The sequence below is a fragment of the Gobio gobio genome, assembly GCF_949357685.1.
Source record: "Gobio gobio genome assembly, chromosome: 1".
Lineage (NCBI taxonomy): Eukaryota > Metazoa > Chordata > Actinopteri > Cypriniformes > Gobionidae > Gobio > Gobio gobio.
The window spans coordinates 75,348,173-75,374,089 of NC_137097.1; the positions used below are offsets into that span (position 1 = coordinate 75,348,173).

Consider the following 25,917-nt stretch of genomic DNA (forward strand, 5'->3'; position numbering starts at 1 on the left):
TGTTCCAACTCATGAGACCATTGTGACCAAATGATGTAAACATGTATGCCAAAAGTACTTGAAAAAGGACTCCACCCTTGATCAGTTGCGTAATTTGTCTATTGTCTATATTTGTCTATATACAATTACAGTGTCCAAACAGCCTCTAAATATATATATTATATATATATATAAAATTTACTTTATGATCCAGAAGTGTTTTTTTTATTTTTTTATAAGAATATTTAAAAAACTTTTACTTCAGATTTACTGTTACAATTACATTACAAGGTGGCAAGTAACACGACAGAGTAGATACATAAAATGTGATTTGCAATCAACTGTATATGTGTTAAACTACATAAATGGTGTGATATGAATCAGCACATTATCTTACATTGATATATCATTTTTAATTTGATATATGTCATGCACATTTCACCTACATATAAAAAAATAAATAACATGTACAGTATGTCCTGACAGGAAGGGTTGTAACACTACTGTCCATGCAGAAAAACAATATTTAATAAATATGCAAAAAACCTCACCTTCAGTGACAGACTCTCCAGATGCCATTTTTCAGGATTCAGCGTCACGTTTTCACTGACTGACAGGTTTACATCAGGACTTGTGCTCTGATTCTGAAATGGAGGAGGGCAATTGAAGGCAAAGCCCCCAGAGAGAGGACAGAAGGCCAAACAGAAGTACAGGAGGATGCCTGTCCTTATCATTTTGGCTGTTGAACTCAGTTCTGATTAGCTAATGGATGAGTAAACCCCCCTGGGTGCCGATCAGAGCACAGATAATCTGGAGACAGGAGATCAGCTTGCACCACAGATGAATATTCAATCGTATACAGTCTGGAAAATAATAAGTACAATAAAGATAATGAAAACACTAAATATACAAAACAATAATAATAAACGTTGTCTGTTACATAATGGAAAATAAGTATTCCTAATTCACATCAGTGACATTTCTCTACTAAATATCCAGTTAAATAAACAGAAACGATGTATTTACAGAAAATGCAAGCCATAAACGATCATTTGTCATGAATAACATACAGTGAACATCTATGTATATTTTTGTGGTGCATATGCTTTGTTTTTTTTAGTTAAAGTCTAATATTTGTGTCTGGATTTATATACATTTTAGTATTGTACAGTTAAGTTTATACACTCTCAGAAAAAAAGGTACAGTGAAGGTACAATTTTGTTCCTTGGGGAACAAAACGTATAACTGTACCTTTAAAGGTTCACAATTGGTCCTTAGGGTACAGTTATACCATAGTTTTCCTCTACTTAGAGCAGGGGTAGGCAAGTTCAGTCCTAATGAGCCGCTGTCCTGCAGAGTTTGGCTCCAACCCTGAAACACATCTATAGAAACAAAACACATATTCTGTTCAATTCAAAATAAGCCATAAACAAAAGTTATCATAAAGAAAAATGTTTGACTTATCCTTGACTAAACATATTTATTAAATAATATTCACCAACAATACAGATTATGATGAAATACAGACATTATGAAATTTGATTTTTAAAAACATTTTAGGGGGATCAAAGTTTAGACGCACATAGATATCAAGAATCAGCAAATGAATCTAAACAATGCTTAATGCTGCAATGCATGCTGGGAGCCATGAGTTTTATACTGTGGTGGCTTAAGGCCGCAACATACTCCGCAAGAACAGAGAAAAAAGTTCTCGCTCCCAGGGCTGATGACGTCATTTTGTTCTCGGAGCCCTGGTTTGGGAGTTCTCGCAGCTCGTTCTCGACACATCGTCTGAGCAGAACTTTTTTCTTGTTGGTGTCCGATAACTATTGTGTGATTGATCAGAATTTTAAACTGGGCGGGGTTAATGCGGAGAAACGGAGATGTTCGGCACCTGCTCTTCTCGTGAAGTATGGAATGTCCTGGCCAGAATGAACTTTGTTCTTGCTCTTGCCACCTCGAGAAAATGAACATATTTCTTTGTTCTTGCAGAGTATGTTCCAAGCTTTAGTAGGGTTGGAGCTAAACTCTGCAGGACATCAGCTCTCTAGGACCAAATTTGCCAACCCCTGACTAATAGGTACACAAATGTACCCTTAAGGATACCACCCCAGTGACGGCCATTTGTACCTTAAAAGGTAAAAATTTGTACTCTTTTTTTTGACAGTGTATATGCTCTTTGTACTTTTACATTTTGTTTACCAATAAAAATCTAATAATTTTTGTGTAGAATGTGTTTCCTGCAAACAAATTTAGATTATATCCACTGGGTCAACATTTTTGCTTTGTCTGGAAAATGTGGAATTTTTACTTCCCCTTCAAGGGAACTCGAGCTGCGTCACCTCTTTGGGAACACCTCATAGGCGGGTGATGTCACCGACCGGAAAGTATAAAGCATCCCCGGAAACACCATAGCCCATAGCTTCTGTAATCTTCAGCAAGCGCTCTGTGTCACTGTCAGTTCTGTGTTGTCTGAGATCAGACTTTCTTGTTTGTCTAAGCACACTGACTTTTAGAGAGAAAATGGCGAGCGAACAGCAGTTCACTAGATCTGTCCCTCCCTGCTCACGTTTTATCCCAAGCGGGGATACACATCTAATGTGTGTTGTTTGTTTGGGTGAGCAGCACGTGCAGTCGGCACTCAAGGGTGCCGGCTGTGAGCATTGTGAGGCGCTGCCTTTTCGTGTGCTGCGATCCCGCCGGGCGCTCTTCGAGGAGGGCGTCCCGGTTCGCGCTCCCCGCGGCTCGGGCCCTCCCTCACAGCGGCAGCTCTTGACGTGGGGTTTGCAAATGGATCTGACGGTCAGGTTTGAGACGGGCCTTACCGCTGTGGTTTTTCCCGCCCAGGGGGCGGCCTCTGTGCTACACTTGTCTTCCTCCGAGGAGGTTGATATCTGCAGTATCGATGTGAGTGAGGAGCTTGCGGAGGTCCTGAGCTGGGCGGTGACCAGACTCAACATTGACTGGCCAGTGCAAGATATTAATCAGGAGCACGCCTCAGTAAAAAGAAGGCTTGATGAGTGCTTCCTGCCAGCCCGTTCTGCTCAGCCTCCACGGCGGAGCCTTCCGTTTTTCACTGATCTCCACACCGAGGTGTCGAGATTGTGGAGGCAGCCCATGTCTGCGAGAGTTTTCAGTCCCCATTCTTCGGTATACAGTAACATCGGGGGGCTGAAAAGACATGGGTATGGTTCAGTGCCGAGGGTGGAGGAGACGCTTGTGAGCCATCTCTCTCCCGAGTCGGCATCGACCATTAAGGCTCCGTCGCTACCCACTAAGCCTCTCAGAACCACCTCGGTTATAGTGGGTAAATCTTACTCGACAGCAGGTCAGGCTGCCACGTGTCTGCACACTACGGCTATAGTGCAGGCATATCAGGCTGACCTGCTGAGGGACCTGGGGGAAAGTAGTGAGATCGGGGTTGATGTAGTTCGTGAGCTCCGATCCTCGGCAGATTTAGCAACCTCGAGAGGCTGGTACCCTTAGTAGATTTTGTGTCAGAGTGGGAGAATCTGCCAAATATATCTCGTTGGGTCCTGCGGTTCATAAGAATTGGGTACGCCATTCAGTTCAGATGTCGTCCTCCCAGTTTCATCGGGGTTCTGTCCACAGCGGTGGGCCCGGAGAAGGCATTGGTTATGTCTCAGGGAGTACAGACTCTGCTGCAGAACGGTGCTATAGAAAGGGTTCCCCCGCCAGACAGGGAGTAAGGCTTTTACAGCCGGTACTTCATAGTGCCAAAGAAGGATGGAGGGCTGCGCCCTATCTTGGATCTTCGTGTCCTAAACCGTGCCGTAGCGAAGCTCAAGTTCAGGATGCTTACACTCAAACAGATCGTGTCTCAGATCAGGTCCGAGGACTGGTTTGTCACGATAGATCTCAAAGATGCATATTTCCATGTCTCCATCCTTCCGCTTTCAAGGGAGAAGCATATCAATATTGGGTGCTTCCCTTCGGTCTACATTTTTCACCCCGCACGTTCACAAAGTGTGTGGATGCCGCGCTAGTCCCCTTTCGTATGCAGGGGATTCGCATTCTCAATTACATCGACGACTGGCTGATCCTAGCACAGTCAGCGTGTCTCGTGGTTCAACATCGAGATGTTGTTCTCGTGCACATGAGGAGGCTAGGGCTGAGGCTCAACTCCAAGAAGAGCGTTCTTTCTCCGGTTCAGAGAATAACGTACCTAGGCGTGATTACTGGGGGCACTGTGCCAGCGGGTATCTCTGAGCACGAATGCCTCCCTGCCGGCCCAGGGCTTATGGCAGGAACACCATCATTTTTTGGCACATACATTTTCTAGAAATGCTGGCAGTGTTTCAGGCTCTGAAGCACTTCCTACCGTATCTCAGGGGCCATCATGTGCTTGTTCGCATAGACAGCACATCAGTGGTCTCTTATATCAACCATCAGGGGGTCCGAGGTCTCGCCAGCTATACAAGTTGGCACGCCTTATTCTCCTCTGGTCTCAGGGGAAACTACTCTCACTGAGGGCTATGTACATTCCTGGGCGGTTGAATGTGGAAGCAGACATCCTGTCGAGGCAGGGGCCGAGGCCCGGGGAATGGAGACTCAACACCGAGGTGGTGGAGCTCCTTTGGGAGAAGTTCGGCAGGGCCCAAGTGGACCTGTTTGCAACTCACAAAAACACTCATTGTCGTCTGTGGTTCTCCCTAATGCCTCCAGCTCCTCTTGGACTGGATGCAATGGTTCAGGGGTGGCCGAGGCTGCCCCTGTACGCTTTTCCCCCGTTTGCTCTGCTTCCGGGAGTTCTAGAGAGAGTGCGCCGGGAGGGGGCCCGTCTTCTGCTAGTGGCCCCGTTCTGGCCGGGCCGAGTTTGGTTCTCGGACATTGTGTCTCTCCTCGACGGCTCTCCCCTGGAGATTCCGCTCATGGAGGACCTTCTTTCTCAGGCGGGCGGTGTCTTCGTACACCCTCGCCCAGAGTTGTGGAAACTGTGGGCTTGGCCTCTGAGGGGGCCCAGCTCATAAGTTCTGGTCTCTCAGCTGAGGTTGTGGAGACCATTCTACATTCTAGAGCTCCCTCCACAAGGAAACTGTACGCTCTGAAGTGGAGACTCTTCACCTTATGGTGTAGAGAGTGCCTGTGGGATCCAGTTAACTGCCCTGCGAGTGCGGTGCTGGAGTTCTTGCAGGAGAGATTCTCCGCTGGGTTAACTCCCTCCACATTAAAGGTGTATGTGGCGGCCTTAGCTGCTTACCACACTCCTTTGGGTGGTGTTTCTTTGGGGCGACACCCTCTAGTAACTCGTTTCCTCCGTGGAACCTTGAGGTTAAGACTTGCAGTGTGCACCAGGGTGCCGGCCTGGGACTTGGCTATTGTCCTTCAAGGCCTTTCCGAGGCTCCCTTTGAGTCGCTTGAGGAAGTTTCCAAGAAGTTTCTCACGCTAAAGACCATCTTTTTTCTTGCTATTTCTTCTTTGAAGAGAATTGGGGATTTACAAGCCCTTTCGGTGGCACCCTTGTGCTTGGAATTTGCTCCTGGTATGGCCAAGGCCTTCCTGTTTCCTAGGCCGGGTTATGTTCCAAAAGTTCCCAACTAATCCTGTGAGACCTATCATACTTCAGGCTTTTTGTCCTCCGCCCTTTGTGACGTCAGACCAGGAAAGACTCAATCTGCTTTGCCCTGTTCGTGCATTCGATTCTTATGTCCACAGAGCTGCCCTGTGGAGGAGATCCGAACAGTTGTTCGTGTGTTATGGGCCACCCTCGAGAGGAGGGCCGGTTTCTATGCAGAGGATGAGCAAGTGGGTGGTCGAGGCCATCTCACTTGCTTATGTGGCGGCCGGGCAGCCTTCTCCTTTGGCTGTCCGGGCCCACTCAACTAGGAGTATGGCGGCCTCTCAGGCTCTTTTGGCAGAGGCCTCCCTGCAGGATGTTTGTGATGCGGCAGGTTGGTCCTCACCACTCACTTTCATCAGGTTCTATGAACTGGACATTAACACTACTACGGGGGCTCGGGCGCTCACTTCCTAATTGCACAGTGACGCAGCTCGAGTTCGCTTGAAGGGGAACGTCTCGGTTACGTCTGTAACCTTAGTTCCCTGAGTAGGGAACGAGACGCTGCATCAACCTGCCATACTCCCTGCATGCCCGCGAGCGTCTTGCTTCATCCTTCTCCAGAAGCTATGGGCGTGTGTTTCCAGGGATGCTTTATACTCTCCGGTCGGTGACGTCACCCGCCTATGACGTTCCGTCTCTCTATTGGACTGATGACATACGTGCTTCACGACGCAATCACGCAGAGGCGTTCCCAAAACGGTGACGCAGCGTCTTGTTCCCTATTCAGGGAACTAAGGTTACAGATGTAACCGAGACGTTTTTCATTTATAGGGGGTCAAATTTATTGGTTTTGAACTTTTGCACTATTTTAACTATTGCACGTTGTCCGGTTTGCTTCTCTTGAGATTTAGAATCAGATTCATGATTCTTGAGAAGACTCACTCACACTTCTTTGTGATCCGGTTTGATTGATTTAAAAGAATCAATTGATTAAAAGATCAAAAGATTTGTTTGTGAATCAGATATTTCTATCACATTTCAGGACACACATGCAGCTTCCATTCCCTGCTGTCTTATTTTGTTGTGATTTGCAATTGCAGATGTAGGCTATATCTAAACAGTCTAAAGAAATAGCCAACGTCGCAGTAAAAAAAATTCTTAATCCAAGTTCAATGCTTTTGTGTTGAGCATTTTAGAACATCCCTAATTCACGTATAACCTAAAAACATACATTAACCCAATAAGCGCATATCTGGCATTAGATTTTTGTGTGTAAAATAAATGTTATTGTTGCCCCCTCTAGTTCCCCCACACTATTGGATCCACTATGCCGTTGGATCAGAGAACTGTCAATCTGATGATTCCACTATGCCATTGGATCAGAGTACTGTCAATTACTGTCAAAAAAGTTTGCGTTTGGAGCGCTCAACAACACCATTAGATCAGAGAGCTCAGTCAATGCTTTGGCAAGTTAACGCTTTTTTAACCATACAATAAAGCTAATTTCAAACTAAAGGCCAATTAAATAAACAGGTACAGTATAAAGTGCACAAATCTGTATGTTGTCAGGGCAGTATTTGTGGCAGTCGAGAAATCATGCTGTGAAATGGGCAGAGAGCATTGCTCGTTGTGTATGTTAGAGGCAAAATATAACTGCACATTTCATGATGAAGTGAGGTGACTATAAAGTTCTCTTCTCTTGTACCTGCAACAGGTTTTCGCGCCAAAGCATTTTTAAAAGAATCAGTGTGTTTTGTAATTGTCCCATATAAAACTTTAACGTCCATTTTAAAAATGGTATAATAACATGTGCTAATTCACAACATTAATACATCTTTATTAAATCACTTTGTCAAATGTAATGCATCTTTACCATGGTGTTGAATGCTGAATGATTAATTCAGCAGTGTCTTACACACAGAGGGCAGAGCTTCGCGTTAAGCTCAAGCATCAATGAGTAACAAAAACACTGAATCAGTATTTATTATTACTTTTATGTGAAATGTAATAATAATAAGTAATAATTATGTAGTTATGTCTGAGAACAATTTCTTAGCAACTAGGGATTGCACAAATATATATATACAGTATATAATACAGAATTGTTGACATTTTTGCAGATTTATTACACAATCGCATGGTCCTAAGTATTCTGACCCTTTGCTCAGTATTTAGTAGAAGCACCCTTTTGATCTAATACAGCCATGAGTCTTTTTGGGAAAGATGCAACAAGTTTTTCACACCTGGATTTGGGGATCCTCTGCCATTCCTCCTTGCAGATCCTCTCCAGTTCTGTCAGGTTGGATGGTAAACGTTGGTGGACAGCCATTTTCAGGTCTCTCCAGAGATGCTCAATTGGGTTTACGTCAGGGCTCTGGCTGGGCCATTTAAGAACAGTCACGGAGTTGTTGTGAAGCCACTCCTTCGTTATTTTAACTGTGTGCTTAGGGTCATTGTCTTGTTGGAAAGTGAACATTCGGCCCAGTCTGAGGTCTTGAGCACTCTGGAGAAGGTTTTCGTCCATGATATCCCTGTACTTGGCCGCATTCATCTTTCCCTCGATTGCAACCAGTCGTCCTGTCCCTGCAGCTGAAAAACACCCCCACAGCATGATGCTGCCACCACCATGCTTCACTGTTGGGACTCGAGCAGAGCAGGTGATGAGCAGTGCCTGGTTTTCTCCACACATACCGCTTAGAATTGAGGCCAAAAAGTTCTATCTTGGTCTCATCAGACCAGAGAAGCTTATTTATCACCATCTTGGAGTCCTTCAGGTGTTTTTTTAGCAAACTCCGTGCGGGCTTTCATGTGTCTTGCACTGAGGAGAGGCTTCCATCGGGCCACTCTGCCATAAAGCCTGACTGATGGAGGGCTGCAGTGATGGTTGACTTTCTACAACTTTCTCCCATTTTCCGACTGCATCTCTGGAACTCAGCCACAGTGATCTTTCGGTTCTTCTTTACCTCTCTCACCAAGGCTCTTCTACCCCGATAGCTCAGTTTGGCCGGATGGCCAGCTCTATGAAGGTTTCTGGTCGTCCCAAACGTCTTCCACTTAAGGATTATGGAGGCCACTGTGCTCTTAGGAACCTTAAGTGCAGCAGAATTTTTTTTGTAACCTTGGCCAGATCTGTGCCTTGCCACAATTCTGTCTCTGAGCTCTTCAGGCAGTTCCTTTGACCTCATGATTCTCATTTGCTCTGACATGCACTGTGAGCTGTAAGGTCTTATATAGACAGGTGTGTGGCTTTCCTAATCAAGTCCAATCAGTATAATCAAACACAGCTGGACTCAAATGAAGGTGTAGAACCATCTCAAGGATGATCAGAAGAAATGGACAGTGCCTGAGTTAAATATATGAGTGTCACAGTAAAGGGTCTGAATACTAAGGACCATGTGATATTTCAGGTTTTCTTTTTTAATAAATCTGCAAAACAATTCTGTGTTTTTCTGTCAATATGGGGTGCTGTGTGTACATTAATCCTTATTAACAAATATATACAAATATAATTTTGAATGTACCAATGTTGCTTTTTAAAATTTGACTGGGGGCACCAATAAGGTTTTCGCCTAGGGCGTCAGAACGACTAGAAACGACCCTGTATAAAATGTTGCGTAGAAATTGTCCTACGTTTGATCTAAGATAATTTCTCAAATGTGTGTAATTGTAATTCCGAAAAATGAACATATGCACAAAAAAACGTTTGTACGCCTCTCTTCCGCATGTGAAATAAATCGCAAATGGTCTTGAAATTGTGCGCAGCTGAATGGTTTCAGATCTCCGCCTTGTAAACGCTACCTAATTAATATCATTAGCATATAAAAGAACACCATTCAATGTCCAAATACCTGCTTATCAGTCATTCATTGTCATACGCAAAGAAATCTGCCCGATCTCTAAAAATGCATTGACTTCTCACCGTGCGACTGGCAATGTCTTTGAGGAGCGCTAATGCTGCCATTATACCTTTTATAAACCACTGCATTATTGGCCATTTTATAGCCTAGATTAGTCTAAATAATTCACATATGTGGAATCAAAATTATGTTGTGAAAAATCAGGCAGGTTATGTTTTATTTTGAACAAGTAGCCTAGGGTATTCTTTTAATTGATTAATTTATACACTTGTTGCACAGTTTTTTTTTAACACAGTGTTAATTATTTAAGAAACATATTTAGTGTAAGCCAATTTATTTATTCCTTAATAATATATATATAAAATAAGTATTTGAACACCCTGCTATTTTGCAAGTTCTCCCACTTAGAAATCATGGAGGGGTCTGAAATTGTCATCGTAGGTGCATGCCCACTGTGAGAGACATAATCTAAAAAAAGAAATCCAAAATCACAATGTATGATTTTTTTAACTATTTATTTGTATGATACAGCTGCAAATAAGTATTTGAACACCTGAGAAAATCAATGTTAATATTTGGTACAGTAGCCTTTGTTTGCAATTACAGAGGTCAAACGTTTCCTGTAGTTTTTTCACCAGGTTTGCACACACTGCAGGAGGGATTTTGGCCCACTCCTCCACACAGATCTTCTCTAGATCAGTCAGGTTTCTGGCCTGTCGCTGAGAAACACGGAGTTTGAGCTCCCTCCAAAGATTCTCTATTGGGTTTAGGTCTGGAGACTGGCAAGGCCACGCCAGAACCTTGATATGCTTCTTACAGAGCCACTCCTTGGTTATCCTGGCTGTGTGCTTCGGGTCATTGTCAAGTTGGAAGACCCAGCCTCGACCCATCTTCAATCCTCTAACTGAGGGAAGGAGGTTGTTCCCCAAAATCTAGCAATACAGTGCAGTCGCCCTGTCCCATGTGCAGAAAAACACCCCCAAAGCATGATGCTACCACCCCCATGCTTCACAGTAGGGATGGTGTTCTTGGGATGGTACTCGTCATTCTTCTTCCTCCAAACACGATTAGGGGAATTATGACCAAAAAGTTCTATTTTGGTCTCATCTGACGACATGACTTTCTCCCATGACTCCTCTGGATCATCCAAATGGTCATTGGCAAACTTAAGACGGGCCTGGACATGTGCTGGTTTAAGCAGGGGAACCTTCCGTGCCATGCATGATTTCAAACCATGACGTCTAAGTGTATTACCAACAGTAACCATGAAAACGGTGGTCCCAGCTCTTTTCAGGTCATTGACTATAGGGTTGGGCGATGTCTCCTAAATTGGCAGTTGACGATGTTTACAGTAAAACATTGTGATGGACGATATCGTTATTTTAAAAAAATATATATATAATTTACTATATCTGTATTTTACTATCTCTTTACATAAATACTATTTTCTACTTAAAAACTATATAATTTAGTTATTTTACTAACCCATATAAAGACTTATCCGCGCTAGGTTGCACGTGAGGGGAAAAAAGTAAAAATAAAAAAAAACAAGTAGCTTCCTTCCACTTAAGAAGAGTTGTGCACTTTTTATTTTAATATATCTCTTTACATAAATACTATTTTCTACTTCAAAACTATAATTTCGTTATTAACCCAGTGTTTTGTATGTTAATGCTGCTTTACGTGAATAATACCACAGGAGTGAAACACAAAGCTTTGTTTACAAAGGAAATACATTCGCAGTTAAATGTTACATCGCAGCCATTCTATTTTGCGATTTCCGCGAATTTCAACAATAGGCCTAACGTTAGTCCATTTTATCCCACTGGACATGGACATATATCTCGTTTCTTTTCTCAAATCTTCACTCGCATCGCACCCGTTTTCACAAGGAATTATAAACGTTTTCTTCCTTTCGTTTGTTTATGATTAAGTCTATTATACCCATTCACATCCTTTACTGTGGGAAAGTAAACAAACACTAAGACGAATAGGCTACCTTTTTACTTCATATTTTATTTAACACAGTTTGTGCTTTTTATTAGACTTGGTAAGGCATGTCGAGTTTATTTGAATAGCGCATTTCACACACACACACAGGTGATTTTACTTTCGCTTTCTCTGGCAGTGCATAATCAAACATTGCTTAAATGTCTTGACTCTGTGGAAGATAAAATGCGCTCTTCAGAACTTTTACAACAAGTGTTGCTTTGCAACATCAGGAGAAAACATGAAGACGAAGATATTTGAGAAGGTGTCTATCCAGCTCGTGTCCCACACTCATCTCAAAGCGCAGAGCGGCATATGACGCATCTTTGCGGGGGTTAGGCTATGAAACAAACATTTTTTTTAAACTAATATTTAATTTTCTTATATTCTTTAGGTTACCATTATTTACTTATAATTGTTTAAATGTTTTACAGGCTGTGTTGTTTCACTGACGGAAGTGCTGAAATAAACACGCATGCTTATGAAATGGATGTTTGAGCCTCGTTTATTATTTCAAAATGTAGGCTATATCTGGCATAGACTACAGTATTTAAAATAGCATATATGCACTAGTTATACTCAATTTAATTTACAAAGCAAAGTTTTTAGTTTAACTATAGAAGGGTATTTAGTGTGCGTCGCACTCACAACAAGACTCGCAATGGGGGCTCCATCGTGATGTTGGTCAGCCATCATCGTCCATCGGCACAACCCTAATTGACCAGCTCCTCCCATGTAGTTCTGGGCTGATTTCTCACCTTTCTTAGGATCATTGAGACCCCACGAGGTGAGATCTTGCATGGAGCCCCAGTCCGAGGGAGATTGACAGTCATGTTTAGCTTCTTCCATTTTCTAATGATTGCTCCAACAGTGGACCTTTTTTCACCAAGCTGCTTGGCAATTTCCCCGTAGCCCTTTCCAGCCTTGTGGAGGTGTACAGTTTTGTCTCTAGTGTCTCTGGACAGCTCTTTGGTCTTGGCCATGTTAGTAGTTGGATTCTTACTGATTGTATGGGGTGGACAGGTGTCTTTATGCAGCTAACGACCTCAAACAGGTGCATCTAATTTAGGATAATAAATGGAGTGGAGGTGGACATTTTAAAGGCAGACTAACAGGTCTTTGAGGGTCAGAATTCTAGCTGATAGACAAGTGTTCAAATACTTATTTGCAGCTGTATCATACAAATAAATAGTTAAAAAATCATACATTGTGATTTCTGGATTTTTTTTTTTTTAGATTATGTCTCTCACAGTGGACATGCACCTACGATGACAATTTCAGACCCCTCCATGAATTCTAAGTGGGAGAACTTGCAAAATAGCAGGGTGTTCAAATACTTATTTTCCTCACTGTATATATATATATATATATATATATATATATATATATATATATATATATATAAAATAATTAAATATATATATATATATATATATATATAAAATAATTAAATATATATTTAATTGCTTTCATACAACTCTCCGCTGTTTTATTACATTATCACTTGCTTTTGTCATGTCAGTCAAAAGTAACTATACTTGTGAATGCTGAATAGTCATTCCATATATAACTAATAGTCCTCATTTCATTGCTTGAGTCATTACATACAAAAATGTTGAACTAGTTGTCAAAATCTGTCAAGCAAATTTTACAAATGTTTTAAAATCTTTTTTTCCCTGAAAATGCAAGAGATGATATTCGCTGTGATGTAGATGAAATTATGCGGCCAGACAGGAGAGGAATGTCTGGATGCGCATGAATGATTACAGTACTATGTATGTATGTTGTATGTTCAGTTCCAAAATGTACTGCAATATTGTTTACAGTTGTGCACAGCTCTACCCAAAGGGAGTTTATGTTTGTTGTAAATAAGGTTGTGTTTTTTCTAGTGGGCCGTTATCGGCGTTAACGTGCTGCGTTAACGTGAGACTCTTATTGGGCGATAAAAAAAATATCGCCGTTAATCTATTCTCAAAGTTGGGTTGGGAGCTAGGTCTATACTACCCGAAATATGATGACTTTCACCTTGATATTTTAGCGCGGATGTATACCTAGCCGAATTGCACTGTAGGGGGCGAGAGAACGAGTCTTCGAACCTGTGTGTGTGCCTACTAGTGTTGTCAAAAATATTGATATTTCGCTATGTATTGATGCTGAAATATCTGAAACGATACTCATTTTCTACAGTATCGATATCAGCTGCGCTCTCCTCTCCGACCGAAAGCGAGTTGACACGCACCCGCCTCCTCTCATTCAGTCCAGTTAACCCTCTGAACATTGCGAACGGGTGTTCTGTTAGATTTTTCCTCATGACAGCGTGTTATAATTGTTGTGACCGGTCTGAATTTCGCGCGGGGTTGCCCACAACGTTAATTCTACTAATTCCCGCAGATTAAAGGGACAGAAATTATTTATTATTCAAACTACAAAAAGACAAACAATCACTTACGAGCACACATATTCTGAATGCCGTCAGCAGGATTCAAATGAGCCATTTTAATCTAGATTAATTCCAAGATTACAGTAAGATTAATCTAGATTAAAAAAAAAAATCTATGCCCACCACTAGTTTTTTCTTTTGCACAATGCTGTGAACAAATTAGAATTGCAAAGAGCATATGCAGTAAAAATGTGAAACATACATATTCAGTGTCTTGTACTCAGTTACCTCACTAAATACAGTAATGTGTAACTTTTCTGTATTTTACAAATGGCTATGCAAATAGTATTGAAGGGTCAAGGGTCAAGCCAAACATCACTTGTCTCTTCATCAGACACATATCCTTGAAGAATGATTTTATTTTCAATATTAAAATAAGAATTAATGATAATCAAGTTATAACCATTTCCTACATTTGATAAATCAGTTCTCTATATTCAAGGAGTGATTTTGGATATTGTAGTGTTTTAGTTGCTGTGTGCTTTTGAATCCACATTTTTTAGGTGCTGCTCTGAGTCTGTGTCAAGACAAGCTGACAGGCAAATGTCCTTGGTGTTTGTAATAACACTCCAGGGAGTGAAGAGTGCTCAGCATGTGTTAACTGTATGTCTTACTAAAGTGACCCCTGGGGTCATCTATGTCACAGCTATGGGACTCTTTGGGGACTCAGAGAAATTTACCTCTTTGATATACTTTTCTTTCTTTATAGAATAGAATACAGTCACTTCTGAATTAGAGTTAGTATCAGCATGTTTTGGAGAAGTGCTTTGTTGATAGTTAGTTAAGATGTTCCCAACCTTGATGGAAACTGTTATTCTGTGGAGCTTTGTGTGTGCGTCTCATGATTCTGTGCAGATCCAGTGTTGGAGATGGTCCTTTCGGCAGACGATTCTAGACTTGGAGGCGTCTTTTCTGTGTTTTCTGTGTCATTGGGGACTAATCTGGGCCTGGGCGACATCGAGTCTACGCATTTTTAGAGATATATGCTCCTATCTGTCTACGTGTGGAAAGTTGCTTACATTGCATGTTGCTAGAACCAATCAGAATCATTCCACATGGCAGTAATGACGTGTCTAGACCTTGAAAACAGTATAACTGTTCAGAAAATTGTATGTACGTTAGATGGAGGTGGGGAGACTGTCAGAGGGAGTGCGGCCTACGAGAGAGCTGGCTTCTGCTGATGAAACTGCAAACTATTCTTCAGTAAAATTTTATTTAATTAATCTGACTCCTGACTCCTGGTCTTCATTTTTCACTACTGGTCCTGGGTCCTAAGCTGTTACCCCTACAGTATATAGTGCTGTCTTGAGCATTTTCAGGTAGTGTCACCGAGATCTGACTTTTTTGCATTGGAAAACATTTTAAACAGTTTCAACAGAGTAAATTTAAACAGAGTAAACTGTCATAATGAAAACATGACAAAGCCATTTGACTATCTTGTTCATAAACAATAGTGTCAGAACTTTTCATCTTGATGACATTGACACTTTCATTGACATGAATACTTGCTTTTGAGGAATGAGCCATCCATTTTGGCCAAGTGACACGCTTTTGCAGGTTATCAACTAGGTTTTGCAGTTTGTACTAATTGTTTTGAGAACTGCATTAACTGTTGTGCAAATGTAAATAGTGGTGTGAGAAATGCACCAAAGCGACTGAGAAAAACTGTAACATACATTCACATAGAAAACAGCTGTTTTACACTGGAGTAATATTTAACAATATTCCAGCTTTTTTTTTCTTCTATTTTTAAATAACATAAATGCAGCCTCTGTGAGCAGAAGAGATTTCACAGCAAAAAACCCCATTGTTAAATTAACTCTCCTTATTTGAATAGTTTATTTGACTCCACACTCAAGACTGTTAAAAGTAAAGCTGGGCATACACTGTGCGATTTCTGTGCGATTTAGGCAAGGTTACCTACTCACACTGTATGAGTAGATCACATGCGATGTAAAGCCAAAGCTCATGGTTTATGTGCTCACACTGTGCGGTCCGATCGTCGAGCGCGACTTGTCTGCTCACACTGTACGAGTGAAATATGCATGAAAAAACCTATTATAGAGAGATAGCCTATCAAATGCATCAGCTATCGATATCAAGAGCATTTACAATTTATGTATATAAATGAACATTATTATTAAGGTAGGCCTACTTTTATTATTAAATTGGTATTACATTTATTGCCCCCACACAGGAGTTATTAAAGGAATTATAGGGCTATAATTAAAATGATTATCAGTCTATAATATGTCATAACACTGCAATAATATTATCAGAAAGTAAGAATTATCAGAAACTCTATGCCCACAATATGGGCATAGAGTTTATCGCCTCTCATTTCCCCCTGTACACTGCACGAACACCTCACCACAAACGACGCACGATAAAGCTGAAAATCGGCCCGACCCAAGAAAGAGTCGCACGAGTAAGAATTCGGCTCGAAATCGGACGAAAATCGCACCGTGTATGCCCAGCTTAACTCTGCAGCAGTGTTTAAGTTAATGAGATAATTAAGAGATTCATTAAGTGATGATTGACCATTAGTGGTGACACCTGATGATAACAGGCAGAATCACTGAAGGAAAGAGTTACAATCTCTAAGTCACCATTATGGTGATCAGTGTTTGCTTTAGTTGGGCTATTGAATCATGACTTTATAACATTAGTTTTTGACTGTCTGATTTATCTGATTTATATCAGCCAGACAAGTCCAGAGAAAATGTGATCAGGAGTTGTGGATATGTTTTGACATCTGGCGTGAAGTTGGCCCCCCACCCAATGCAAAATGGTGACAAAATAGTCTCAAACGTTTGTGCCAGTTTGTGCTGGTGTCTGTGCTGCTTTGGTTTTTAAGATATTCAAATAAAATTTATAGGTCATGAGGTCACTCAGCCCCCCACTTGCTCCAAATTCAGCCCAAATAGTCTCAATCATTTGTGCTCCGTTTGTGCTGGTGTCACATGTCTGTCCTGTCTCATTGAGCACATGTGGTGTTTTGTTATTTTGGGCATGTGCTCCAGTTTGCAGTCTTTACCCCACCCTCCTTGTCATCTAATTAGTGATTATTTGCCACACCTGTTGTCCTCGTTTCCTGCCTTGTTTGTCTCATATTTAATCTCCTTCCGTTTTCTGTCCTGTGCTGGTACGTTGTTCAATGTATTGTCTATGTCTCCCTTCCCCATGCTCCTCCGGTATGTTTTTAGTTTGTATTCTGTTATTTGGATTATGTGTTTTTTCCCCCTCGTGGGTTTTTGTTTCCTGTTTATGTTTTGTTTTCTAATAAATCCACCTTCTCCTGCAAATGAGTTCTCATCTCAGTTTCTCCGCGTAACGTGACAGCTGGTTTGTGCTAGTACAATTTTCATTTGTGCTGCTTCCGTTTTTAAAATATTAGACATTGAATTATAGGCGATGACGTCACCAGCCCCCCCACATGCTCCAAATTCATCCAAAATAGTTTTGTTTGTTTGTGCTTTGTTTGTGCTATATCAATTTTTGTTTGTGCTGCTTTGGTTTTTAAGAAATTAAAATAATATTTATAGGTCATGAGGTCACTTAGCCCCCCACATGCTCCAAATTCACCCCAAATAGTCTCAATCGTTTGTGCTGGTAAAATATTTGTTTGTGCTGCTTCCATTTTTTAAAAGACAGAACAGCAGAAACCGCAGAATTGCATATACAGCATACTCATATAGGCTATAGCCTAAACATTTAGCAGAAATAGTAATAGCAGTAGGTTACCTATTTCAAATAACATACTCTCTGTTTGAACAAACTCTGGTTATTTCCTCCTTTTTGGTGACAAGCGCTTGTCAGAAATGGAAAGTTGTGCTGCATCTCAATCCGTGTCATTCCTTCACTTAAATAAATCTTGAAAAAAAAAAAAAGTTATTTCTCTAACAAAACCAAAACGAAAAAATAAATAAATAGAAATAAAGACATTTTCTTTTAGGCCTAATATGATTTTCTACTTTAAAAAACAAAACAAAAAACAAGACAAATGAGAAACGGTTTGACATTTGTTTTGTATAAGAAACGTAAAAAGGAGACTTGGCAGGGTCCCATGGCATGAAATTTTCATTTTATGAGGTATTTCAACATTAATATGAGTTCCCCTAGCCTGAATATTGTCCCCAAGTGGATAGAAATGTTGATCGGTGTAAAACCGAGTTCTGGCTGTCTTTCTCTGCCTTTGAGAAAATGACAGGCCAGACTAGCCAATCCTGAAGTCTCCTGTTATGACGTCCACACAGGAACGGTTTCCTCCCTTTCCTCCGCCCAGAGAATCTGGCACGCCCATGCAAACGCTCGAGAGATCATGGCTTGTGAACGAGTGAATGCTGGCAGTTTCTCAGTGTTTGGATGTACAAATGAAAACAAGTCTTTTTTCAGTTCCTTCTGGGGCCTGTACCATGATGGTAGTTTAACAAACTCAGAGTTACAGGATTAGTTTCGAGTTGACAAAACCAAACCAATCTATTCAGGCTTTGTTGGTCCCATGATGCTGATCCTCAACTTTCTCTGTCAACTCAGGCTTCGATCCTGAGTTTAGGAGTTTAGCTGTGACATCAGCAGTGAACAGCCAATCACATGCTGTGGATAGATTCACTTCTCACGAGAGAAGCAGTGTGATTCACTTCACTCTTCTGCAGAATATACATGATTGAAAAATATTAAGAATTTAAACAAATTTACACAGAAGAAAAGAGCTGTCGAGGACAACTTTAAGAAAAATCTTATACGTCAATTCAAGTAAAAGTTATTAAGTTAGTTTAGTTGATATATAGAGAGAATTGAACATTTATGCTCACATGTAATTTTTTATAGATTTAGTTATTGAATTTAAAGCTTATTTGTATGACCTTTATATAGGCTATTTATTTTAATATTAACAAAATGCATATTAATGATTGATTTACTAAAATTATACATGTGTAATTGATTAAGGGTATAATAATTACATAAATTATTTTTAAATAATTCAAAATTATTATTATTATAAATAAGCATTGTTAAAAGCCAGAGGCTTAAGTCTTTAATAGCCATTAGCTATGTAGTGACCTTTAATTTGGAGTAGAAAAAGGGGGAGTGACTTTATTGCATCAGATATGTGTCACCTTGCTCACAGCTGATTGGTCCAATTTCAGTTTGAGATCTCTTATCCAGAACATAACCTGCCCTGGAGCAGGTTAGCTGTGGAACGTAAGTTACTATGGAGATGAACACAGCTAAAAGCCAAACCACTTTAATGGTACCTTAAACCCAGGATTGGCACAAACTAAGCTTAAACATATCTGGCTAGCCAGCTAAACCGGCTTCATGGTATAGGCCCCAGATCTGTGATCAGTGATTTCTGATGTGTAGCTAATTATTTATTATTCGTGCACACACTGCGGCTTCTCTCTCTCCCGACAGAACGGTGTTTTCGTGTTTTCTATCTTGTGAGTCAGTGTTTTTGTACGTCCTCGTCGCGTCTATCTGTTCTACAATGTGCATACAGTCATGAGTTTCTGCTCAACATCAGCAGAGTAACATCTTTAGAGATAAACCTCACGCACGCCGAGGCTCGGGCTGCACTGACCGGTCGGCCTTCAACATCCCCGACCCCCAGTACTGCATCTGGCCCACAGCGGAGGCGCCTTACGCGGCGCGAGATTAAGCAGACGGGGGGGTAATCGTGAGGGTATCCAGCTAGGCTAGCCAGCTATCCCCACAATAAACTGGATTACATTCGATTACTGCTGTTGTGTCTTTGTTTGCACTGTGTACTCAATGCGCGTCACTGACGCTTTTCATATGATTGGAACATATCTAAAAATAATGCTATAATCAACACTTACTCATAACTCGTTCATCTCGCTGTAATGGTACATTGCATGTGTTACAAAGTTGGTAATAATGATGAAGACGGACTCGGCGTGACTGGGACTCGTGTTTATTCAGAACTCTCAGATACAAACACAATAAACTTGCGCTGACAGCTCTCTCACAACTCAGTAGTTACTATAAATAACTTTGTTAGCAAGACTTCCGGGTTAAGCATGGCGTGAGTAGGCGCACATGAGTGTAGCTCCCGACCGCTTTCGTTTATTTGGTGTTATTTTTTCCATTATACGCTCACTACAATAGATTGTCTGGCAGCTGTTATTACTTAAATCACGGTGGAACAAAAATGGCGAGTAAAAAGCAACTTTGGAATAAAACTGGCGACAGAGACGGCGAAGCTTCGAGCAAGGCCGACGACATGGCGCCATTCCCTGCGGGCGTAACGGCGTTACCTGAACATCTCGAAAAACTCTGGTCAGCGCTTCTATCTGATATGACGCAAGTAGTTCATTCTCTTTTAAAAACAGAACTGGCGGCGCACTGTCACCCGTAAACACGACATTGGAACAAGTGAAATCCTATTACGAAGCGCATGATGAACGACTTCGCAAGGTTGAAGATGGACTAAATGACTACAGTGATAGGCTGGTGAATGTCGAAGCTTCAATGGATGAGTTACGGAAAGAGAACGTGTATCTGAAGGAAAAGCTGGATGACCTCGAAAATTGCTCACGGAGATCTAATATGAGAGTGGTGGGCATTCCTGAAAAGTTGGAAGGATCAGACCCGATTAAATGTGTGACTGATTTTTTCGAGGAAGTACTGGGGAAGGAATTCTTCACGAGTCCTCTTGTTCTTTCTCGTGCCCACCGAGTCGGACCTAACCCAACTAATGATGCAAGGGCCAAGCAGACCAAACCCAGAGTGTTTCTGGTTCTTTTTCACTTCTTCCAGGACAAGCATCGCATCTTCAGATTCAGCAGGCAACAGCGGGAATTGTCCTTTCGTGGACACAAGGTGTTTTTCCACGAGGATTTCAGCACTGAGTTGGGGAAAAAGCGAGCAGCGTTTAAAGAGGTGAAGTCTCGGCTCTACGAAAAGGGAGTCAGATTCGGTCTCTTGTACCCTGCAAAGCTCTGTGTTACTCAAGAGGGAAAAACGCACTTTTTTGGCACGCCAGAGGAAGCCAACGAGTTCTACCGTTCTAACTGGAGTGAGGAATAATGTGTAAGGACGTCCCTTTTGCCTCCTCCGGTAAGATTAAAAAAAAATAATAATGTCATCGCAACTGTGTGCAAAACCCGAGGTGGCGCAGGACTTCTGGGTATCTTGCACTCGATTTTATTAAGCCGGATAACGTACTCAGTTTTTGACACAATTTTTTGTTTCTGAATTAATTTTTAAGGGAGCTTCACTCATATTCTGTATGACTCCTTTTGATTTTAGTTTGTATACTGTGGAAGTTTGTCGTTAACATTTATCTGCAATCATCCTCTGTTGGGGAATTCGATCTAGGAATTATAATGTTTCTGTTTTGTTTTTGTTTTGTTTAGTTTTTTCTCTCGGTTGGGGGTTCGGGGATGGGGGTGGTTTGGGTGGTTGGCAGCTTTGTTTACCTCTGGATTCTGTGATATCTTTCATCTCATTTTTGTCATTTACAATTCATGGCTACAACTTATTTTACATGGGAACCCCTGCATGCTTTTAATTTCTGTTTTATACAGGTAATATAGGTGATAATGATGATAGAGGTCATCCTGTGAGGCTGATATCATGGAATGTCAGAGGATTAAATGGTCCTGTTAAAAGAGCTAAAGTTTTCTCCCATCTTAAATCTTTCAAACCAGATATATTGTTTTTACAAGAAACACATTTAAGACTGAATGATCACAATAGAATTCGTAAGATATGGGTCAGTCAAATTTTTAATTCCAAATTTAATAGCAGATCAAGGGGGTTTTCAAGTCCCGGTGGTTTTAGTTAACGTTTATGCTCCCAATTGGGACGATGTTCACTTTTCAAATAGTCTCCTATCATTAATTCCTAAACTAAATACGCATCATCTGTTATTCGCTGGCAATTTGAATTGTGTTTTCGATCCTCAGCTTGATAGGTCCACTACTAGTAGTAATGTGTCTGATATGGCAAAGGCCTTTTCTCAATTTATGCAACATAATGGCTGTGTGGATCCTTGGAGATTCTTAAACCCATTGACTAAACAATTTTCCTTTTATTCTCATGTCCATCACTCCTTTTCTAGACTAGATGATTTTTTTATAGACAACTTGTTTATATCAATGGTTAAGAAAGTTGACTACTCCGCTATAGTTGTATCCGATCATGCCCCTGTGGTTCTTGACCTGTGTCACGAGGTATCCACTGGAGGCAAGTTGTTGGACCCAAATGCAGCTTTATTCCAAACAAAACATAAAACAAGGACTTGGCAAAACAAACTATAAAGAGCTTTAACTAACAGAACTCACCAACAGCAGGTTACAACAATCAATACTTGACAAAGACACATGGCAAACATGAGGGCTTAAATACACACAGACTAATGACAAGACAAGTGACACCTGTGAACAGTGATGAGACAATGAACCAATGACATGACAACACATGAGGGCATGGGAATCACATGACAAAACCAGGAAGTGCATGACAAGACTGTGAACATGACACTAAAACATAAGCAAGAACATGATAAACTTAAAACATGAACAGGGAACAATGAACATGAACCAACACCAAAACACCCTGTGACAACCTGCACTTCCCTTTGAACATCAGGGAACGACCACTCTGGTCATTTAATCCATTACTGCTATCTAATGATAAGTTCTGTAACTATGTCTCAACTAATATAGATATTTTTTTGGAATCCAATAAAACGGATTCAGTGTCTTACTCATTACTTTGGGAGACTTTAAAGGCTTACTTGAGGGGTCAAATATTATCTTATACATCATATGCTAATAAAGAACGTAAGAAGGAACTACAAGCACTCTCACAATCCATATTAGATGTAGACAGACAATGTTCTGAATCGCCCACAGCTGAATTACATAAAAAAAAAGAGTTGACTTGCAGACAAAGGTTAATTTTTTATCCACTACTCATGCAGAACAATTAATAATGAGGACACGTGGTCTTTACTATGAGTATGGAGACAAATCAAGTCGGCTCTTGGCCCACCAGTTGAAACGCCAAACTGCCTACCGTCTTATTTCTCAGATAAAGGACTCTAATCAAATTTTAACTAGCAACCCAAAAGAAATTAATAATATTTTCAAAACATTTTACTCCTCATTATACTTCTGAATTCCCTCCAGATTCAACAGATATGGAACATTTCTTAGATAATTTAGATATTCCTACATTGCAACCAAATACAGTGATAGATTTAGATCATGACCTTGAGATTGAGGAAATTAGTAGGGCCATTATGGCAATGAAGAGTGGTAAGTCTCCGGGCCTTGATGGGTATCCTATTGATTTTTATAAGAAATTTAAGCAGAAACTTGCACCAATTCTTTTTGAAGTTTTTAAAGAATGTTTGGTCGTAGGCTCCCTGCCTCCAACTTTTTCACAAGCATCCATTTCACTCCTTCTTAAAAAAGATAAAGACCCTACGCTGTGTGAATCATATCGTCCTATATCTCTTTTAAACACTGACTTTAAAATTTTAGCTAAAGTGTTAGCATTTCGTTTAGAACACTTCCTCCCCTCAATAATTTCAGATGATCAAACTGGATTTATTAAAGGTCGCCAATCTTTCTCTAATATTCGTAGACTCGCTAACATATTGTATATTTCAGATTCTTCTCCGCTCCCGGAGGTAGTTATCTCCTTGGATGCGGAGAAGGCATTTGATCAAATTGAATGGCCATATTTATTTGCAGTCTTAAAGAGGTTTGGTTTTGGCAATAATTTTTTGTCTTGGGTTAAGTTAATATATCATTCCCCTTCGGCATCCATTCGGACTAATTATTCTCGATCAGACTTTTTCCCATTAACACGAGGGACTCGTCAGGGATGCCCTCTGTCCCCACTCCTTTTTGCCATTGTGATTGAGCCCCTTTCAATAGCTTTGAAAACAACCACAGTGTTTCAGGGAATTAAGAGAGGGGGTATTGAACAACGTGTGTCTTTATACGCTGATGAACTTTTGCTTTACATCAGTGATCCCATATTTAGTTGTCCTTGAATTATATCATTATTAGGATCGGTTTGGTACCTTTTCGGGATACAAATTAAATTTCCAAAAAAGTGAATGCTTCCCCATTAATAATTTGGCCTTACAAATTCGACAAGAATCATTACCCTTTCGTTTTTCTCCAAATGGCTTTAAATATATTGGAATTCATATGACGCGTTCCTTTTCTTCTTTGTTTGAAGCCAACTACAAAGTTCAGTTAAAAAAAGTAAGGGAAGAGTTGGAAAGGTGGCATAGTCTTCCCCTTACTTTAGCAGGAAGAATAAATTCCGTGAAAATGACAATTCTTCCCAAGTTCCTTTATTTGTTTCTGTCCTTGCCGGTTTTTTTGCCCAAATCCTTTTTCCGTTCAATCGATCAATCTATATACTCTTTCATTTGGGAAAATAAGATCCCCAGGGTTAACAAACATGTTCTTCAGAGGACCCGTAATGCAGGTGGTTTAGGCCTCCCAAGTTTTACTCATTATTACTGGGCATCAAATATTCATAAGATATTATTTTGGCTTCATTGCCCAGAAACAAATTGGTGTTTAATAGAAGCACAAACATGTCACTCTTCTTCTCTCCCTGCTTTAGTGTATTCTTCCTTACCTTTGAAAGCTTCTCGATTCACATCTAACCCTGTGGTACTTTCTACTCTCAAGATCTTTAATCAGTTTCGTTGTCACTATAAACTCACATCAGCATCAGTTTTGGGTCCTATTTACAAAAATCATTTATTCCCTCCCTCTACACTGGACTCATCATTTAAACAGTGGGTAGCTTCCGGGTTGATATGCATCAGGGATTTATATTCTGAAGGTTTATTTAACAGCTTCGAGAACCTCTGCAGATTGTATGACCTCCCAGAAAACCATTTTTTCAGATATCTTCAGATTCGCAATTTTGTTAAGAGCAAATTTCCACTCTTCCCTGACGTTCCTCCTACCTCGCCCTTAGATAGTCTTACTCTCAATTTTAATAATAAAGGATTGATTTCCATATTGTACTCCCAGCTCATGTCTTTGGAAGGGTACAATCTGGATAAAATTAAATCCAGATGGGAAGATGAACTGGGCACAGAGTTATCTGAGGCTTTTTGGAGGGAGGCACTTAAAAAGGTCCACTCATCATCATCCTCTGTTAGATTAGGGCTAATACAATTCAAAGTGATACACAGGGTTCACTTGAGCAAGGCATGGTTAGCTGTAATATATCCTGGGCTACATGCAACCTGTGATAGATGCTCTTTTTCCCCAGCCAGTCTGACACATGTTTTGGTCTTGCATCTCTCTAAATAACTTCTGGGCATTGGTTTTTAAAACCATCAATGAATCCCTTGGGGTGTCTCTCCTGCCCTGTTCCTCAATAGCTATTTTCGGAACTCCCAGTGACACTATAACTATTACTTTAACTGCAACCCAAAGGGACATTATTGCTTATTGGCCCGCAGAAGAATTTTGTTGAGTTGGAAATCCCCTACTCCTCCTTCTGCAACAGCTTGGCTGGAAGATGTGATGTTCTTTTTAAAATTAGAAAAGATAAAATTTACTTTAAGGGGATCTGTGGACAGGTTTTATTCCAAATGGGAACCCATTCTGTCATATTTTAAAAATCTGAAAGAATTACCCAGTTGTTAACTTTTACTTTCCATATATGTATCTTTCTTTTTACCCTTGTTGTGATGCTGTATTTGATGTCTTGACCTTAGTGTAGTTTGTCTCGCAGAATGGCTTTTGTTTTCTTTTCTCTTAAAGGGTTAGTTCACCCAAAAATGAAAATTCTGTCATTAATTACTCACCCTCATGTCGTTGGACACCCGTAAGACCTCCGTTCATATTCGGAACACAAATGAAGATATTTTAGTTGAAAGCTGATGGCTGAGAAAGGCTTCACACAGGCCTCCATTGGCATTCAGTACATTGACACTTCCAAGATCCATGAAAGGCACTTAAAACGTCGTTACAAAGTCTATCTCACCACAGTGGCTCTACAATAATCATACAATGCGACGACAATAGTTTTTGTGCGCAAAAAAAAATCAAAATAACACCTTTATCCAACTTGTTCTTGTCTTCCGTGTGCGCCTCCACGACGCATGCGC

At 40.7% G+C, this 25,917-nt stretch overlaps 1 pseudogene across 1 annotated transcript in view; it reads right to left on the reverse strand.

The window, feature by feature from the left end:
• The window catches only part of LOC307124513 (interferon-induced very large GTPase 1-like), a 60,605-nt pseudogene that overhangs the window by 26,703 nt on the left and 7,985 nt on the right, over positions 1 to 25,917 (reverse strand). The window contains exons 3-4 of the transcript XR_013818696.1: positions 1,231 to 1,361; positions 531 to 842 (exon numbers count right to left, since the gene is read on the reverse strand). The product of XR_013818696.1 is annotated as an interferon-induced very large GTPase 1-like (transcript). The remainder of the gene's footprint in view (positions 1 to 530; positions 843 to 1,230; positions 1,362 to 25,917) is intronic.